The 18,931-nt window shown below is 41.5% G+C and overlaps 1 protein-coding gene across 5 annotated transcripts in view; it reads right to left on the reverse strand.

The window, feature by feature from the left end:
* foxp1b (forkhead box P1b) overlaps positions 1-18,931 on the reverse strand; it is a 194,721-nt gene that overhangs the window by 161,353 nt on the left and 14,437 nt on the right. For all 5 annotated transcript variants that reach the window (XM_034121645.1, XM_034121642.1, XM_034121647.1 and 2 more), the window contains one exon: positions 9,027-9,103. The gene's annotated coding sequence lies outside the window, so the exon portion shown is untranslated. The remainder of the gene's footprint in view (positions 1-9,026; positions 9,104-18,931) is intronic.

Genomic DNA, 18,931 nt, shown 5'->3' on the forward strand with positions numbered 1-18,931 from the left:
GAGCTCATCTTGCAAACATCTATTAGGGCCAAAACCCTGTTCAAACAGAGCCCTTGCTATCACAGTAAATAACACAGTCATGCTATTTGTAACCGTTTTGTCATTTTCAATTATTAATAATAATAATAAATGATACTTATATAGCGCTTTTCTAGAAACTCAAAGATGCTTACTTTGTTAATCGATTAAATTATCAATTTGGCTGTTTGCTATATCCTGGCTTCAAAATGGTGGAACAAGCCCCAAGGAAGTGAGCCAGGTGTTGGAGACGATTTTTTCGTAGTGGACAAACACTTCTGTGTGAGTCTTGGTCGTCAATGGGCACAAAAAAAATGTTCCCCATTGATTTGCATCGGGAATGAGACGTCTGAAAATCAGCAGAGGCTTATAATTGACCCAAATCAACTACCCAATACGAACACTTGAATATCCCATGCTGAAATCATTAGGTCCTAAAAGTCGTGAAATGTGCAACTTTGACGTAAAGGATAGGTCCAGGGCTTAAGGAAAGTGCAAGTGTGTATGCCCTATGGGCCCAGATCCCCAGAAGAGCTGGATATTGTGTATGAGACAGGAAGATTTTGGTTTCACACGTCGCAGGAAATAATGGGCCCCCGTCACCAGCGTTGTATCAAGTTCTCTTCATGAATGGTATCATGATAGCAGAAAAAACGGCTATGTTTTGATTGGTAAACCGCTTCTTAGCCTATCCTGCATAACAAGGTCTCTTTAACACCCTTAAAACAAAAAGCAACACTGATCAGAGATCAATTTTCACAAGTAATTTGACCGTGCCAAACCAAGCCAAAGTGTAATTTCAGCCAAATAAATCATATCTATATACAACATTTATAAAATATACTTAAACAGGTTTCTCTTGTTTGTCTTGTGCTACAATCCACCAACAATGTGTGCATGTCATGGCTCTTCCCAACAGGAATGGTGGTTGCCTGGCCCCCTTTACGCTCATAACTGCAGAGCTCTCCACCCTCAGGTTATTTGCCAGATGCCTTTGAACAGACCTCAAATCGGCCATGTGATTTATGTTGTTTGTGATGTGTTGTTTCTTTCAGGACCGAGGCCGACTAAGGAGAGAAACCACACTTCCTCTTTAAGAGGCTGAAGTGAAAAAAGTGTGTAATAACTGTGTCCCTGTAATGACAACTGCTGCTAACGTTGCATCACTCACAGATCTTTTAATAGCATCTGTGCTGTGGTGTTAACCTCAAGACTGAGCATAATACTTGCCATTATTTGGTTCTGCAACTAGCCTGCTACACATGGCTTTTTTAAGCAACAGAAATCCTCAATTATTAGCTCAGCCAGAAAAAACAACTGGTCCTGGGCCACCGTATAGCTCATTTGGGGCTGAGTCCCCGCCGCAAAGGACTTGGGTTCAAATTCGACCAAGGGAACATTTACCATCCCCTCTGTCTCCCTTTTGAAATCCGTCTCTCCATTAAATGCCCTGGTTGCCCTAACCCTAAAATATAAAATAATGGTACGATTTTCATTAAACTTGGGTTAAGTGTGTAGTATGGGGAAAGGAACATTTTTGGGCATATACACACGTTATTTTATTTGTTTGTTAATATTGCGGTACAGCCCTTGACTTAGATCATAGGTTTCCAAATTCTCTTAAAGTTGTATTTTCTTTTCTATTTGTGGGTCATTGTGTTACTCAAAGTGAAGCTGTCAAATGTAAAAGAGGGGAAGACTTCTTGAAGTGTTGACTATGCAAGCAAAACCATTGTTAGTGCTGGTGCATGAGAATGTTTTTTTGTTGTTATGTGTGTTGGTTTTATTGGCCAGGAGTCTGCGACGGTATATGTGCAACCTTTCTGCTTTACTGGTTTCAATGGGGTGCTCGTTCCACCATTATGGAGCCAGGATGGCAAACAGGACTGTTTTAGTTTAGGTGTATCTGGGTCCAACTCCCAATGAGGGAGTAGCAAGCCGATTGGCCGTTGCACAACAAAGTGCACGTGCTGGTAGGAAGGACTGGATCCATTCACAGCAAGGTAGTACCAGCGTCTTGAAGAGGATTCGGGCAGCCAGTGAAGGGGAGATGTTTGTGCTTTTCTTTTTGCCTGCTTTTCAAAAAGGGATGCCAATGACCGCTTCATCCTAACTGTTGATTATATTCATTAAAAAGATTAACCCAGTCCTTCTAGTATACCTACAAACATTCAACTAACATACTCTTTATAAGGTCAAAAACAAAACCTGTACTGGGCAAAAAGCTGATCAAAAGAAGTGAATTTGAGACAATGCCTGCTGCCGTTGCTGCGGGGAGCGTTAAAAGCTGCACTTTGAGTGTATGATTAACTCGACGCTGCCTGGACACGCGGGGGCTGTTTTTACAATTTGGGCTTTAACAGATGTGCGTTTTATGTGGCAGGTTCTCCAGAGTTTAGATGCCGCTGTCCGCATAGATGAGGCCGTAAGGCAGCTCGTAAAAGCTGCCTTTGAAACTTTGGGGAGGGTTAATGCCGACATAACAGCTAGTGGGCAGAGAGCTGTGTGGCTCACCTCTTCAGCACACTCACATGCAGTCAGTAGAATTACTCAAGTACGATTTTGAGGTACTTTTACTTTACTTGAACATGTTCTTTTAATACTACTTTATACTCCCATTTCACTACAATGCAATGGGGAATATTATCATTTTTCCTTCAATACGAAGACTTTACATTAGGATTTCTGCATTAAACAAAAATCACTTTTTGTCAGATCACAAAGGGAATATCACGTGGCACTAATCCTCTGCCGTTTAAATGAAACCAGGCAATAGTTTATACAATAACAGCTTTTTCTTACAATCAACTAAGAAAATGAATTATCATTTATAAACTGTTAGGTTATTTTAACACATTTTGGGGCATTTTTTTTTTTAATCAATTTAATTATGTTCTGCATACGAGCATTTTAACATTTATAACTTTCAGTAACTTTTGCTCATTATATTTTTACAAGATTTGTTACATCTAACAGAGAATTTAACAGTGTGGTGTTCATACTTTTTCTAAACCAAATAACCCTAATACTTCTTCCAACACTGCTCACATTACTGCCCAACACCCCGCCAGATGAAAGCCAGTGAAAACCTGCTACATGTTAACTTCTATCCCCCAAATTAAGTCATATTTCCTGCATCTCCACTCCTGTGTGGTATGAAATAATGCAGGACACACTTGCATCTTCAAAACGAGCACTTTACCATAATGTGAAAACTGTATTGTAGGGTGACGACAAAGGTAATTGTACTGCAACCACATTGTAATTACTGTGATTTACACACCATCAACCCCCCCCTCTCAAACCTAGCTTTACAAGGTGGAATTCCTGGCAGGGTACACACACACACACACACACACACACACACACACACACACACACACTTTTGGACTGTCTTAAAACACTTTCTCATGTTCTCAATTTGTTCTTTTTATCTATACTTCAAACGTGGTTTTCCTTCTTTCTTTTTTTTTTGCTAGAGACAATCTTTGTCCCACAATGCAATCTTAAGTCTTCACACGCCCTTTTTGTCTCAGTGACCTGTGTTGACTTAGGTACCACCTCCCGGGCCCGGCAGGAAGGCCTGCTGAGTGAGCTCTGCATCCAGGCCCAGCCTCTTACACAATACAGCCCCCCTCCTCCCCCCGATAACCCACTTCCCATTCTCGATCAAACCTGGGGATTGTAGAGTGAGGGTGGAGATGACAAAGATGGGAGGTGTGTGTGTGTGTGTGTGTGAGTGAGTGTGTGTGTGAGTGTGTGGGGGGGGGGGGGGGGTGGGCGGCACATCCTGCGTGAAACCGCATCCTGAACAAGCATCGCTGCATCTCACTGTAAATAAATACTCTCTCCTCCGCGCCGCTTCCGCCAACTGTCACCGCCTTGGCTCCCAATCACCTTCAAGTCCAAACAGGAAAGTGCAGGGAGGCGAGGCAGACGGCAGATATGAGCTTTAATTTGCTCCTCGCTGCACTTTAGCCCCGCCGCTCAGCGCTTCCTATTCTCTGACCAGCTGCCCCTGCTCCCTTCCAGACCCTCAGTCCTTCCTGTCACCTTTTCATGACTGCATTATCCAGAACGAGGCTCCCTGTGTCGCTGGGAAATCACCGTTTGGTGTTGCTGCCCCCCCCCCCCTCCCCTTTCCTCCGTTTATGAAGTACTGTAGGAGATGTTCAAAGCCACGCGCCGCATCCTCAAAGGAGCACTGCTGCTTTGTTACCTGCTAATCCCCCCGTGCATTATCACAGGAGATGCAACTGAGCAACAGAGCATGACGGAGGCAACAACGGAGACATGACAAGCTCTCCGTGCATGAAGCGCTTTGTGTCGCCAGGCTGTACATCATTTGATTAGGTATCAAAGCTTGTTATGATGACAAACCAACCTGTGTTCAATAGAATTAAATGTTTTGGATTATAGACACAAAAAGCAACGACTCAATAAAAGGGGATTTATCTGGTAGCAGCGACACTTATCATGAATACTGTTCTTGTTTTATGTGCCATTATCAATGTTTCCTTGAAGAGTGAGAGCATCCAGGCCCACAGTACTCCTTATTACACTTCAATGAGTTGAGCTGAAAATTGCATGCAGCTGCTGACTGCAGAGTTTGACCTGAGCTCGAAAAACCACTCAGTAACTGACCTGTCAACACTGTGAGACAGTTAGCCTGAATGCTGTCTGTAGGGGGTTACATAAGACAAGTATTTATTATGTCATTTCTTACTGATTTCTGAAATTCAAATGGTCATATATAGATTTAAATATCCAAAGATTGTGTTGTCGCAAGAAGCGTGAGTTCCACTTTAGGAAAGGGTAAACCCCCAAAATCATATTAGGGCCTCTTTAAATTGCCATATAAATCAACATGTTCTGTATATGATAAATATAGCTAAACATGATAACAAAATAAGGGCATCCTGAGCCTTTACTGTTTATTCTGTACACAAAGCCTGAGTTAGAAAAGCAGCAATATTACATTTTAAGCAGTTAAATGCTCCAACAGTGATGACATTCTGCATGTAAAGGATGCAATGTCTATTCAAATGCATAAAACCATGATCCGAGTTAAAGGGTGAAGGAAGTAACACTCAAATAAATTATTCTCACAGTTAAGCATTCTGGATACAACAAGTTGTCTCAGTAAAATAGAGCCTCACTGTTTGAAACAGGAAGAGATGATAACTGTTATTATTTTCCAACTAAATTGGCAGTTAAGATAGGCACTTCATGCAAAGTCATTCATGGAAGAAAAAAAACTGTGGGGAACAAGCAACAGATAAAAAAAAAAGCCAAATATTTTGTGTGTTAAGTGTTTTAGCTTCTCTCTCAGTAGTCAGAAATAGAGTGCTTTCTTCAGAGCGGCATGGTTTTTCTTATTTATTCTATTATTTGTGTTAAGTTGTGCCATCTTGATCCTCTCTTCCCCTCTTTGCCTGAGGAAAGGCTCATTGGCCAGACACGTCACATTAAAGAGCAGCGTCTCACTGAGCATGTCACAACCTGCCCAGGGGGGGTGTGAGTGTGTTTATGTTTTATCCTTAGGACCCCCGATTGTTGTTCATTTCCTGTGCCAAGATTAAATAAGCACATAAACGCCAACATGTGCTCTTCCTCGGCCCTCACCCACATCACGACACTTTTCCGCACAAGTGGCTGGCTACGGATAATTATACAATTAAAACAATTCTCCGCATCTATCCGTCAGCCTGATCTAATTCACCAAAGGAATGACACTAATGGAGTTTTTCTGTCTCTCCTTCCTCAAGCAAAGCCTTTTTCCCTCACAACACAGCTCAGAGAAGGAAAACAGAGAGAGTTGTGTTTGTTTAGCAGGATGTATGTGGATAATGTTGAGACGCGGCAGTTATTTTTATTACGACCCGCAGTTCAGCAGGGAAATGGGGAGGTTCATTTGATTGTTGGTTCAAATTAACCCTGGGGTGAGGAGAAAAGAAGAACCGGGGTGACCCTCTTATTTTCTGAGACAATACTCGCTTCAACCGAGACCGACATTAATAATTCATCGTGACAAAATGCATTACCAGGGAAGCTCGAAGTGAAAGGAAGAGTTGACAGAAAAACAGTCACATTAGGGCCGCCGTATAGCGTGTGCTTGGGATCAGACCATGTTGATTGGCAAGCCTAAATTAAGTTAGCCGGGGGCTGAGGCAAATGTTCGTAGTGGCCAAACGGTGGTACAACAACTTCAATGAGAGACCGTGTCATAATTTAGGCCCGAAAAGACGTAACGGAGCAGATTGGAGGCAGGATTTAAAAAGGGCGCTATTCTGCTTTTTGGGTTTTTCCCTTTCCTTTTGTGTGTTATATAGGTTTCTGTGTTTGTAAATGGTCTGCAAAGGCTAAAATCAAAAGTTCCCTCCAACGGGAGTTTCCCCCTGCCTGAAACGCCTCCATTGGACTCCTTTGTTCACTTAAAAGTAGCATAATGACATCATTAGGTAACACGAGCACTTCTATTGGCTAGCGTCCCAACACTTTGTACATGATAAGCTAAGGGGCGGGACATATCTAAGCAGTTGACCAATCACAACAGAGCCGGACAGCTAACCAATTAGAGCTTAAAGCTTGGTAGCAGCAAGTAAAAAATGTAATCTTACTGTTTAAATGAACATGCATTCATATATAAAATTAATATGAATTTTAAGTGTAGTTTCTGGTCTGAAGAGAAGTATAAACTAACACTGTGTCATTGTAGCACAGCACAGGGTGTGTGAGGGAAACAGGGAGGATTTAGTCAAACTTTGACCTGGATATCCTGCATGTCCGTCCACCCAGCATGCACCAGGAACAGGGATAGGAACCACTCCTACACAAGTTCAAGGGGAAATGCTTGCATGGCGTGGCTGTGCACTCTTACCCAGCAGAGAGTTTTATGTTTATGAGCTCTGCTGATGGGGATGCGCACATCCATTAGATATGAGTCCTCCTATAGAGAAGGGGCTCTGGTATTAACCCGCAAGCAAGTGCCCCATCAGCAGAGAGGAAAAAGCTGCCTTTTATGGCAACGGATCAGAGACTCAAGCCATTGGCTGCAAAGCCCACAAATGAGGCGTTAAGTGTAGTGGCAGGGCAGCAGAGAGAAATGACCCTCTGCTCAGCCACGCATGAACCTGCCCTCTGCCTCCTTCCCTTTCTCTCCGTCTTGCTCTCCACCACCTCCCCCAACAAAATAAAAAAGGAATCAAAGCATGCTTAACGGCCCGACAACCACCAAATAACAACTGTCACCTGCAGCAAAATTCATTAAAGTATTGGTGACGTCGCGGCCGTGTAATGTCATTTTTATAATTGAATATTAATTCTTCTTACGCAATATTTGGAGGGATTCCTAATGGACGTTTTCTGTAATTAATTGCCAGATAGAGGCAGGGCGAAGTTAAAAAACACAACCTGACATGGAGATTGGGAAAGAGAGTGCGGCGAGGCGGCCTGCTGGGAAGGTTTCATCATTGCGCCTGACCCCCCCCCTGCTGCTGGAGATGGGGGAGATAGACTCCTCTTCACAGTCAGAGATTTAATTGCACGCAGATTCCATTACCTCTGCACAAATGTCACATTCTCTTCTGATCAGGGGGCACGGCAGCCACTGGCAAGCAGCCAGACTGTAGTGCAGAAAGTGCTCAGCCAATCAGAGCTCAGCGTGCGGACAGAGGTGAGTGGAGGGACAGGAAGACGACAGAATGAAGAAGATATTAAAAAACAAAAAGGAGAACACAAAGCTGCTGACGGTGCAACTCTGAGATTGAGGGCAATGTGCTGGATTAACAGATATTTAATTAAATGAATTTATTATTGTCATTACTATTATTAATACTATTAAATGTTGGAGCACTAATTCTCATATTAATACATTTGAAAGATATTAAAATTGTGCCGTACTCTATTTAAAATGTATTAAATACTTACATCTCAATTATTGACAAGGTTAGAGGAAACAGAGTGGATTGACTGGTCGAGGGAAAATAGAATTGATGCATGAAAATATAAATGAACGCAAATAAACGTTAATTTTATATTATTACATTTTCACAAGAGATATGTTTAAATGAGCGCAGAGTCTTTCTCCAAATACCCTAATATTTTACAGCACTTTTAGACAGATATTGTGCAGTTACAGAGTGGACAGGATGTACATGTAATAATATCACATGAATAATATTATCATATCATTGTTTTAAGCTCATTAATGATATAACTCTCAGGAATTGTTGCTTCCTCAGACGTTTTAAAGTGGCTCTGATTGGCTTAAGATTTGAAAACCTTTCTAAATCATTAAATTGTTTGATGTTATTTGCAGGCAGCAATTCAAAGGCCCCACAAACACTGTCCTGGAGTTAAAAATAATTTGCAATATTGGTCAGTAAAATGGTAATTAGATATTTTCGCCACAACATTCAGGCCTCATCAATGCTCTCTGGACGCAATAAAAGTGATGAAAAGCTCAGAATCGACTGTTGGGATCTGCTTCCAGCTTATTACACACACACACACACACACACACACACACACACACACACACACACACACACACACACACACACACACCACACACCACACACACACACACACACACACACACACACACACACACACACACACACACACACACACACACACACACACACACACACACACACACCACACACACACACACACACACACACACACACACACACACACACACACACACACACACACACACACACACACACACACACACACACACACACACACACACACACACACACACACACACACACACACACACACACACACACACACACACACACACACACACACACACACACACACACACACACACACACACACACACACACACACACACACACACACACACACACACACACACACACACACACACACACACACACACACACACACACACACACACACACACACACACACACACACACACACACACACACACACACACACAAAATAAGAGACATCTTAGTCACACATACCCGATCACTTATGCAGGACAGACTGGCACTCCATTCCTCCAATCAGAATCCAGCTCACAGTCTTGAGGGCAGGAGCACTGAGGACACAGACAGAAAGAGAGAAATAAGGAAGGGGGGACATACAACCATTACAAACAGGAAGTGAAAGGTGGGGAAAGCCCCTGATCTAGTACAATGAGCCCACATGTACAGAGATGACATAAGAAGTCAAAAAAGTAAAAGTGATCAGCCACAAGTATTTGATTTGTTCTGACGCACTCATTCCTATTGGAGTTGCCTGCATTTAAGCAGCCATCACATGTAAAATACTAGAAAGATTTTAGAGCTTCATTTCTCACCATAAAACAGTAAACATGTCACATGGTTGCCCTTTGATCTCTGTTTAGAGCGCGTTAGAATTACCCACATGAAAAACGTGCGACATCAATATAGCTGTATCTGATGTCAACTGTGAAGAAAACATCTAACCACACTAACTGTATTTGTTTCCACTGACTACGAATGTACATGTTAATGTTACCATAAAACAACCTCATTTGTATTATTTAAGAAGGATTAGATATACCAGTCATCTTAAAAAACTAATCCAATAACAAGTAAAGGAAGTAATATTTTGAATCAACTCATTAATTCCAAAAATCTTTCTTGTACGTTTGAAACATTTTTCTAGAGAAGAAGCTTGATATTGCTCTGGATGGAGAGTAATTGGTTGCGTCAAACATTTTTGAGTAATTTGTCCAAAAAAAAAATGAAACTCTTAATAGCAGCCTTTTTCATAATTTTGCAAGCTTTTTCTTACATTTTGCAAAAATTACTCCAAAGTTTACAGTAAAATAGTAGTTATTTTTAAATGTGAGGCATGACAAAATTCTCTTTTTAGGCAAGTTTCAACACAACGGATGGACCATTTTTTTGAAATCCTGCTGTGACATTAGAGTTAGTTATCTTTTGGGTTAAAGGTGGGGTATGTAATTTATTTCAGAAACACTTTTTGTTATATTCCATGGAATGCTCTTAACATCCCGATAGCAATGAATATATTAAATGCTTTGATAATAAATACATGTCATCTGTCATCTGTGGAAGCCATGGCGCTTTATTTAAGCAGGTGAATACCATTGAGATCATCGATCTCTTTTTCAAGGGAGACCTGCTGCAAGTAGGTTCCACATGAAGACATAAAACAACAGAAAAACAAAAAGGACATCATACAGCAAAGTTACAGGGATTACAATTTACATACCTAACGACATTTACAGGTACCAACAGTATCCGATTGCATAGCATCTATCCGAGCTTTAAAAATATGTAGTGGAACCAAAATGCTCAGTTTCCATTCCTTTTGCAGACTGTTCCAAGTTAGTGGAGCTGCGCACCTAAAAGCTTTCGTCCCTAAGACAGTCCTAGCACTAGGCACATTTAACAAAACCACATCATGATATCTCAGGCAATAGCTACTTTCAATTTGCCGTGTGATCAGAGAGCAGATGTAAGATGGGAGTTTACCTAACATGGCTTTGTAGATGAACATCATACCAGTGACTGAGCCTCCGTACAGTTAGTGAAGGCCAACCTGCCCTGGCATACAGGGTACCGTGATGAGTTAATACTTTACAGTTAGTAACAAATCTCAGCGCACTGTGATAGGCGGCATCTAACTTGATCAGGTAGGGCAGGTGCATTCATATAGACCAGATCCCCATAGTCCAGCACAGGTAAAAAGGTCACAGAGCCTTTTCCTGGCCTCAAGTGAGAAACAGGACTTGTTTCTGAAAAAGAAACCTAGCTTCACCCTCAGCTTTCTAAGCAGATTATTGACCTGAAGTTTAAAAGAGAGGCAATCATCAAGCCAGATACCAAGGTATTTGTAACAGGAAACCACTTCAAGTACTTGTCCTTGCGTAGTCACAATATCCAAAGTGGTCTCCGGTGTCTTTTTTGGCTTGAATGCCATCATCTGCCACACCGGCTATTTGAGTACATTTACTGAATCCAGAATCGATTTTGAATTGGGGATTATTTTGTAACGTTTATCGAATCAAATTGAACCATTGTATACAGACATATTCACACCCCTAACAAACCTCTGGTATAAAACCCAAAGTCTGATTGTTCTGGAGACTGCATTCACAATGACCTATAAACCCAGTAGTGGTGTTATCATTAGTAAAAAAAACAACTTTTATTTATGATAACATGTTTCTTTTTTACATAAATGATCCATGATTTGTACCACTACAGAAACAACACTTTGTTTATTCAGAAACCTGCTCTTGAGCTAAAAAGCATTCATCTGCAACCAGATAAACAAGTGGGAAGATGCTAATGACTTCCAGATAACGCTTCAGATCATGCAAATGAGGCAGCAGGATGGATGGCTTCTGGCTTTGTCGCTGTCACACGAGTCACGGCTGCATGTGTGGCTTGTTGCCCTGTGATATATGTGTGTACCACTTCTGCTGTTTAATGTGGCCGTGTCTCCGCCACACAATTCAGCTGCCGGTTAATTGGCCTGCTGCTCTACAAGGAAGCGTGTCAAAAACTAAATATATAACTCTGTTTCTGGGTGTAGCGGTGTACTCCGAGCAGACACAACAAACCACAGGCCCGACGTCCCAACTCCTCGTAATGCACCAGAGTGGAATTCCACTGACCCCATTAGAGCGGCCGTTGTTTCCACAGACGGACCACATTCCTGGGCCTGCCATCGACCCCAGATAAGACCCGTCTGATTGCTCCGTTGCATCCCTGTCATTACTTCCAAAAATATGTTGATCCCGACTGACAACTGTCCTTTAGAGGATGTATGGCTGTGCTATTGATTCCCCAAGCCCCTCAAAAGGAGCAATTGTTTTTTTTTTAAAGTTAGGGTTTTTCTACCACCGGTGTCTTTATTAAAGAGACAAATTTCAAAGGGGGTGACCAAGTAAATAGTCGATATAATAATCAAACCCGGGTATGCCAAGCAACTCTACAAGTTTGAATGCAACTCTACCAGGTAAGATATCTAGCAGCCTGTAGCAATTCCTTTTAAAGAGGCCCTATTGACCTAATGACATCACTTTGTAATACTCGCACTTCTATTGGCTAGCGCTCCAACACATTGTACGTGATAGGCTAAGCAGCGGGACATCTCTAAGCGGAGGACCAATCACAACAGAGCAGACTGATCTCTGGTTTCAGACAGAGGGTGAAAAGAGGTGCTGCAGCACAGGCAGTATGAGAAAAATAAAGAGCTTTTTGAACATTAAAGCACGGAGACAAGTCACAGGAGAGACACTAAATACAAATATGACACACTGAAAATGAGCAGAATAAAGCCCCTTTAAAGTTACCCTCACTTTGAAATATACAGCCGGCATCTACTGGTTGCCATGTCTCCCACAAAGTACTCAAGCTTAACTCCATGAAAAGATTCAAAAGAGAGTTTTATGTGCAGTCTCACAAAAAGGATGTTAAAACAGCACTGGTGCGAACACTTAAGAGGTAGCTCCGATTTTAAATCTTTATTGCAAATTAACAAGCAGTGGATTTTAAAATGTGGTTAGGTTTTACTGCGTAATTTGTCTATAAAAAAAAAAGACTAAACAACCAAACACTTTAAGATATACTGCAAACAAAAACGTAGACAAAGTGGAACTTTTTTTTTTACCTCGGACTTTAAAGCTTTCTCACTTTGTGGGCCTTTTGCATGCCAGCTGCTCGACACTTGACTCACTCCTGCTCTGGAAACATGTGGTTGTAATCCCCTCTTTTCACTCAAATTACAAACTGTGTCAGTTTCTGAGGAAACTTCACATCCAGCCACTTTGCAGCATGTGTGTTAATTGCCACTCATTTGTGAGTTTCCAGGCAAAGTAGACAGGCATTTGAAGCTGTCCATCCTTGTTGAGGGTTATGAGAAGGGTCGGAGATTAGGGGAACCAAGGCATGGCTTTTGCGATGTAATTCAGTACGAGCCACATGCTGAACGCTTGTAGAGGCAACATAGAAAAGTATAAAAAATATGAAAGGCTCTGTTTAATAAAACAAAGACTTAAAGTCTGACCTGCCAATTATTATTTTCTTTCCAATAACTATTATTGACAGCATAAAACAACTTTTTCTTAAGTGTTTTAATTGTATGTTTATACATTTCAGAGAAAAAGTCTATACATGGTATGTAAGACTATTACAGGGAGTCAACCATTTATGATAACTTAAAGTGGACCTATCATGCTATATTGGAAAAATATATTGTAGGGCCATACCTATACAAAACATGTCTGTGAAGTTTTTTGCTTAAAATACCAAACAGATCCCCCATTGTAGCCATGCCTCATACTGCTCATACCCCTCTTTTGCAGCCCTGTTAGAGAAACAAGGATTTTGGGTCCTTAGCTTGAAAGAAAAAGAAAGAGGAGGCGGAGCTAATGCCTGATCAGAATTCTACCGGAGATAAAGTTACATTCTGCTGTGATAAAATGCCATCCTGTTCTAAACCACATCAAGGATTATTTCTGAAACAGTATGGAGCTCAAATGCTTTTTCTCTTGCGGGTTTATTACAAGGTGAGTTCCTTTTTTTATTTCCTGCTTTTTAAACACATGTGCTCGAGGTTAGCTCCGAGTGTTAGCGAGGCTTGCTAATGTAAACAAAGACGAGATTACGTCCAAAACACGTCAGGCATTGTTTCCGATAGCAACTTTCTGTGGGTCCGCCGCCGATTTGAAGTAATATCGGCAGCAAATCTGTATCCGCTCGTTGTACCCCCATTTTAAAAAGATTTGGGTACGGAGGAAAAGAGAGAGGGTTTTATTTTCTGACGCTGCGTGAGTTCCCCGACACACCGGGGACACATATTTATGTGTAAAAGACATATAAAAGTGCGTTTTGCATGATAGGTCCCCTTTAAACAAAATATCTATTTACTATAAATAATGTTATTATCACCCACTCACTATTCACGTTTTGTTCAATACTTCAGTAAATACCCCATGTGTCATTCTATGAAGCTTCTATTTGTACGGAAAAAACTGCAGTTGCTAACAAGTGACTAAATAACACTACTAAGCGCCAGCACGCCGAACATTAGCCACTTTTAGCTTAGCAGTGGTGAATTGAGCAATGCGAAGGTGATGTAGTTTGTTTAAAGCATAACAATAAACTATATGGTAAAATCGCTTTGGCATTTTGTCGAGGGACCCATTGCTAGGCTTACTCTCAGATCAGCCTACGATAATACGTCATCAAAACACTCATCTCTTTGGAACTTGCCCGATCTATTCAAACCATCACATTTTGTTTTCATTGAGAGTGGAAAAGCTATAGATAAATATGAGAAAATATTCACAAAAGACTTCATCTGTAGTCTGTGAGATGTATCGACCACATAATGACAACGTAGTCTAACTACAATCCCTTGACAAGAGTGGAGCCATTGATCAGCTATTGCTGAGACTGTGGGGACATTGGTGCTGTATTGGATCAATGGCTTGACCCATTAAGCCACACCATTCCCAGCACCTCATCTTATAAGAGCCGCTGTTTGGGAACACCCACAGCTGACCCATGCTGCTGGGGACAATTACAAGAAAGTGGTCTTTCAGGGCCGACGCCCACTTGACCCGGTAGCGTAAAGACATGGAAGAGATCCACATGATTTAAACTCCTCCCCAAGACGTGCTGACAAGGTTAGAGGGTCAACGCAGACATTAACAGGTCAGTGTGTGGCCCACTTGGGAACAATTACTCCCAGTCACAGCTAAGTGGACACTTGATTGAACACGACGGAGGCAGGACACACTTCCCACAGATAACAATCCCCAGAGCCATTTAGGATAGAAAGCCCTTGTGATCCAGCCTTTATGGGCAAAATTCATCTTCCTTTCCCCTTTTAAAAGAATATGAGAGTGTGATAGAGAGCCATTCTCTCAAAGAGATGAGTCTCTCAAAGCATTACCATTTTGCCAGCAATACTAATAGCTGCTTATGACACAGAAACAATTACAAGGTGACTGGGAGGAAAAAGCTAAACAATGGGACGAGCTGTTGAGATTTATTTTTCCATTCATGGGAAATCTCACAAAAGCAAAAAATGGTCTTTGACAGAATACTCATATTTTGCAATCAGGCTCTAAACAACAGCAACAAAAACCAGAACCAGTGACATAAATATCCCATTCCACGATAAATCTGTCATCTGTAATTAACCGTGTGGGTGCTGCAGTTTTTTTATGTTGTACGACCTTCGACCCACTGACAGTTTGACCCCTCTCCCGCCACAATGAGTAAAAACTTTGCCTTAAACATCTGGCGTCTCGTGTGTGTGGACGGCAACGAGCACCCTCCCCAGTTCTGAGTGGTTTCATGTCACAACCCAACAACAAATAGTTTGTGTTTCATCATAATGTGTGGGTTGAACATGTACTGTAGAAGATAACAACTAAAAACAGATGTTTGGGGGTAGCTACTGCAGATAAAATAACAAACTTAGTAATGTGTATCTTTGTGTAAAATGCTCACTATAGTCTCTTCGTACACAAATAGGGCTTATCGATTCGCGAACACATTTTTCCGGAATTTGCATAAGCCCTGTTCTTGTTTGTGGTGTTGTTTAGTTTTTTTTTCCCCCCGGGGGCTTTGTTTATTTGTTTCTCTGCGTTGGAAAAATCAGTTTCACATTGTTTCTGTATGTGCAGCGGTGGCTGGTGCTGCAGCTGTTGGTTGTTAGTGGCTGGAGATGACACAGTTCACCACTTCTACAAGAGAAGGGCCCAGGGGAAAGAGGAGCAGAGGAGGACGGCCAAACGCATGGAGAGAAGAAAATAGCAGAGAAGATTCGGCCTCTTTTTAAAGTTGGAAACCACAATGTTCATCTTGGGCTTATCCAATTTGAGGTCCTGCACTGTATTATTCTTAGCAGAGCAAAACTTTTACATGACATTTCATTTAGCTGACCTTTTACAAGTACATTCAAAACATGAAGAAACAAGCTTAAAAAAAGGTATCTTGCAGGTTAAAGGTGGGGTAGGTAATTCACTTCAGAAACACTTTTTGTTATATTCCATGGAATGCTCTTAACATCCCGATAGCAATGGATACATTAAATGCTTTGACAATAAATACATTAAAAAAATGTCATCTGTGGAAGCCGTAGTGCTGTAAAAAGCACGACCAATCATCTGAGCCGGCCCGGCTAAAATAACTGGATGGCCTACCTGCCTGTCAGCCTTCCATCTCGTGCACAAACTTATCTCGTGCCCTCATTGGTCATGTGCGCGTTCGTGTGTGTTGGAGTCTGAAGGAAGGGGCAGATTTTTTCTGGTTGTGTACTTTCAAATTCTAGCGCACTCGAGCTGGTTTCTCCATTCTTACCTACCCTACCTTTAATTAGGGTTAGGGTTAATACGCTAAAGTATTTTAAGTATACTGCTCGAAATAAAGCAACCTTTCTTAGTGCCATGTTTGTTCAAACGGTGTATGAGTGATGATATGTGTATGTATTTTAATGTCTACTATGTTTGTATATGTACATGTATGCGAAACTGCAGGACGGAGTCCAGAACAAATTCCCTTACGGGGACAATCAATTATATCGTATCGTATCGTACAGAATAGAGTTTTTTTTATTGGCCAAGGTTAGTGAAAGAATTGGGTTTTTTTGTCTGCGATGAAAGATTTGTAGACTTTCTTCTGTCCTGAAATCAGTTGGGAACTCATTTTTGAGGGTTACTTGGGTTCCACTCGCATTGAGGGAGCAGTGTGCCGATTGGCCAACGCAGAGAAAAAGGCTTTTGTCCCAAACTTGCCAAGATCTACCCCAATGTTGTCGATAGATGTGACCGGTTCAACAACTCCATAACCTAGCTCATAGCCTCTTTTCTTTGTCCCAAATTAAAATATTTCTGGGCCTTTGCTTTTGTAGGAACAGTTCTAGGAAATAATTTGAAGCCCTGTACTTTTAGCTCACTACTTTGACTGCCAGACAAGCTAATATATTGGCACACATGCATCTTCTTAAGGTTGTACTGAATTCAACGTAAATTCAACAACTCCATTGTCCTCTAACTGGCTTAAGGACCTGGTAGATTTTTTTTTTAAACCTGTTGAGATACAATTTACTCGTAGGGACTGTGAAGCTTGCAGAAAAGAAATGGCACTGCTTGATGGATTATTTAAACAGCCTTTCAAACACTCCCCCTCGAATAGCAGAGGGACATTTTCAACATGTAGAGTATTTATATTCAACACTATGCACTGTTACTTAATGTTATTTATTTTTTATTACCATTAAATCATTTATTTTCTTTCTTTCTTGATTTTTTATTTACTCTATTCAATTTCCAATATGGAATAAATGTCATTTATCTATGGCTTTTTAAGGTAGGGGTGGGAAGGGATGGGTGGTGTGTGGAGAGGGTTAGTTCTGCAGGGAAGACATGTACAATGAAAGGAAAAACCCTGTTTGAATTGTAGCACTGTATTATTCTATCGGTCTTCCCAGAAAAACAGACAGGAAGCTCTCCAGGGGCAAAGCTCATCACTTGCCTCCCTGGCCCTTTTCTGAAGAAATCAAGAAGCCCGACATTAGCAAAGGAAAAAAAACTCCTGCAAAGAATCTCTCTCCCCTATCTCTCTCCATCCCGCCCTCCTCATTAACGGGGCTCTTCTCCAATCCATTTCGGACCCCTGAGATACAACCTTCCCGAAGTACTCAGCAAAGTGACACGACATTAACCCATTTGCACACGCCGAGTGCGAAAGCAACAGGCTCAACCGGCTGACCCATTGCTTGTTGTGGCTTTATTCCCCAGGACCATTTTGTAACCAAGTGGGCATCATGCGAATACCATCTGGGTACCACTTAGTTAAAGCTGGCAGAAGTCCCGTGGCAGCCAGCCTGGCAATGAGGAGAAGGGAATAAATTGCATCATTTACTTAACATGCATTTACCGTTGTGCCTGTTAAAAGCCCATGACTAAATCATTTATTTTTTTCAGGGTTCTCCTGTTCAGCCAAATCGCATTGAGCGTGCGACAAACAAAGGGGCTGATAAAGGAGATACCGGGATGTAAACCACATGAAATCGCATTTAGCCTCAAGTATATTAACAGCTCTCAATCCATTTACACCAAAGAGAAATCTCCCACTGCACAAAACCCATAAACAGACAATAAACACATTGTAATTATAATGCCAACTCTTTAATTACGTGTGTCATTTGGGGATGGTCGAGCTCGCTAATTGTCAGAGTGATGTGAAAGGATTGGGGGGGGGGGGGGGGGATGCAGAAAAAGGAGATCAAGCCTCGGGCCCAATGAGAAGCATATTCCCCGCTCTCCAAGCGCGTTAGAAGGCAGAAAATTCAATTGGCACGGCTCCAAAGAAGAACAGTCCAAACAGCCTTAATCAGCAGGGACAAACTCCATGCAAATCATTTACATTAGCACAAGAGGAGAGAAGTATCTGAGCTTTCACATGAGGAACATCTTTCTCCTCCTGTAAGCCTCGCTGCCAGGTGACTATGGGAACAAGAGTTTGGTTCAATTGGTGTAAAAGCATGCAATATATATCACTTGATTTTGTCATTATGACTCAAGGGAAATTCTCCTATTTTCCATAGCGGAAACCAATTAAATTACAGGACAGAAACAGTGTGGATGACACGCTTTAATCCTATTATATTGCCAGTAAACAGAAGACGTTTTGCAGAATATTAAACAAACAAAATGCCACCATAGTTGCTTGTCGTCATACATATGTATCCTGTTTTGGATTAGTCCTACAATTCCATCAAAAATATTGGTAAGCCATATAATTTAGATTTGACTGAAAACTCCAAGCAAATGATAAGATCTTTAGCGCCAGTGAAGAACACATAAAGCTCTTAATTTGTAACACCTTCAAGTCCAAAATAAGCTGCG

This window comes from Trematomus bernacchii, unplaced genomic scaffold (assembly GCF_902827165.1).
Source record: "Trematomus bernacchii unplaced genomic scaffold, fTreBer1.1, whole genome shotgun sequence".
NCBI classification, from domain to species: domain Eukaryota; kingdom Metazoa; phylum Chordata; class Actinopteri; order Perciformes; family Nototheniidae; genus Trematomus; species Trematomus bernacchii.